At 32.9% G+C, this 2,678-nt stretch overlaps 1 pseudogene; it reads left to right on the top strand.

Moving 5' to 3' along the window:
- The first annotated feature begins 1,971 nt into the window (after nucleotides 1-1,971).
- LOC117181746 lies at nucleotides 1,972-2,144 on the top strand (annotated as a pseudogene).
- The last annotated feature ends 534 nt before the right edge of the window (nucleotides 2,145-2,678 follow it).

The following is a 2,678-nucleotide window of genomic DNA, read 5'->3' as shown; positions in this document are numbered from 1 at the left end:
AGTAAATTGCCTGCGACAATTGTCAAGGCACGTGCGACGCCTGCATCCCTCTGTGTTAAGAACTCTCATTATTACCTGCACGACAGGTCATTAGCCTAATACGATCACTGTTTAGAGTTAAACAATATAAAGATTATTGGTCATTATCACCTCCATTGAATGAGGACTAGAGGAACGTAAGACAGCGATTTCGTGCTTCTTAGAAATTGATTTTTGAAAACTAGAATTGTATTTTATTTTCAGTAGTACCTGTGTATGTTTTATATTTTCATCCTTGAATGTTATATGTTTAATCAAAATAATTGATACTAGGTGTAAATAAGAATTAGAATCCTTGAGTTTATCTTGTGCCATTTAATTTTCATACTTTACCAAAGAGCTTCGGAGTTAAATACTTATCATTAATAGATATATAAGAAATAGATTTCAGAGCAGAGCCTCATAGCCAATCTTTAGAGAATATTTTGTAACCAAAATTTAAAAATATTATTATTCTTTATCAGAACACAGATAAACATTTCTGAAAGTATTAATACGTTTTTTGTTAGTGAAATTGTATTAATATAAACAAAACTATATTTTTTTATCGAAGATCATAGAATAATATATTGAAACACATTAAGAGCAGGTGCGCTGATTTCTAAGTAACTAAGTATCATCTCTCTCATTAAAATATGTCAGAACTATTTAAAGATAAGTTTACGATCCGCACATACGTCGTCATCGCAACATCGTAAAGCTGTCGTAAGGACGTTCTCCAAAGTTTTGCCTCATTGGAAGTTCCATAAAAATATTTCAATTTATAATTTTACGTATCCGAAAGACATTTTCAGGCATTTTTCGATATTTTAAATTTATTTCAACAGATTCATAACAATTTGGCTAAAAACTACCTGAAAAAAAGGTAAGTAAGAAAAATAAAAAAATTTAAGTACCATGAAATAATGGGGTTTTGACGAAACACAATTTTCACATTTCGCTTCCAATATTTTATATACTTCGCTCAACTTAGGTTAGTTTTAACCCAAATAGTTTTGAAGTTCAAGAAAAAGTGGTAAAATATCGATAAATACCCTTAATTTCGTTTGGATTCCTGCCTTTCTAGATCTATCTAGTCCAATTATTATCTAAACATTGTCGGCTGATTAGCTATTAACTTTTTTTTAAGCACGTATAAATAAAGTGCGAAAAGTTATCTCACAATCACAATATTTAAAGTTATAATTTGAACGTATGATGTAGCTTTTCTAGTCTTTGCACGGACAGAATGCTTTGCTTTCCACAACGATCCGAACGAAATTACAAGGCATTTTTCGATTTTTTAAAAATTATTTCTACACATTAAAAATAATTTGTCTAAAGCCTACCCTGATAAAAAGTAATGAAAAAAAATAAAAAAATAAAATTTTATCAGTTAATAGCATAAATGACAATTTATGTTAACATAACTTTAAAATGTCCTAAGAATTAAAATCTTTTTTGAAATCTTTATCAACATTTTCAGTAAAAACGTTTACTTTTACGTCGAATTGAACATCAATTTTTTATCTTCTTTGAAATGTAACGATTTTTTATTAAAAATAACTATTACTGATGCAAATGATTAAAATAACCTAAAATGGTGAAAAAGTTGTGAATCTTCTTCAAAATATAATCTAAAAAAATTTTAAATAGCAATTGCTGACAAAAAACACCGATTTAATTCAAACTTTCATGGACACTCAATCAAATTCTGATATCGTACGTTATTTATTATTATTTAATAAGTTAAACAGATAATTATTTTATCCTAGCTTTAATAAATATGTTTGTAAATTTATGTGCCTAACATGGGTGTTATTTGAACATTTGAATCTTGCCGCCTTGAAACGTGGTTCGACCGTAGTGCGCCAGGGAGCGCAGCGATTTGACTTTCTCGCAATTGAAATGAAAAGTCGAGTATTTAAGAAAGGAGCCGAGTTCTCGAGAAGCATACTTATCTCATGTAGAGGCTACTGTGGTCAAGAAGGCAGTTTCTCCAGGGCGAGACTCTTCCATTGCACTACGGTCGAGAACCATGATCCACCAAACCATTCTCCCGCCAATTCGATGCTCAAATACGTTCGACTTGGAGTGACTTGGAGTGAACCGACGGTTTACTCTTCAGATAGCGTTCACAGTGGCCAATCCTCGGCCACCTCAACCAGAGGAAGCAGTAGGACATCGATAACGTCAGTCGTAAGCGTGGCACCAAATGACCCCAAAGAAGTCATTGACACGCGAAATGACTATAATAAAAGAACAACCAAAAGACCGGAAAAAATATCCCCAATAAATATTATTGAAGACGAGGCTAATCACCCTATACTGTCCTGCATAAACTTTTAAAAGATTCAGTTCAATTTAAACCAATAGTGTATAATCTCGGATCAGATATCTATTCCGTTCGCGTGTCTTTTATTGAAGACTATCGAAAAATTATTACAAATATGGAGCAGCAGGGCTTCCAATATTATTTATATAAAAGCATTGACTCTCCACCTATCAAACTAGTTATCAGGAATAACCCCATCGCGTACCCGGAGGACTTAGTGCACTCCGAACTCCAAGAGGAAGGGTTCACTATTACGTCGGTTGCTCGCATGAGAAACCGAAAAACCAAGGAAGCCCTACCAATGTGTCTGGTAACGGTCCCGAAT

The sequence above is a fragment of the Belonocnema kinseyi genome, chromosome 1 (genome assembly GCF_010883055.1).
Source record: "Belonocnema kinseyi isolate 2016_QV_RU_SX_M_011 chromosome 1, B_treatae_v1, whole genome shotgun sequence".
NCBI lineage: Eukaryota > Metazoa > Arthropoda > Insecta > Hymenoptera > Cynipidae > Belonocnema > Belonocnema kinseyi.
This window is presented reverse-complemented; position numbering and strand designations above follow the sequence as displayed.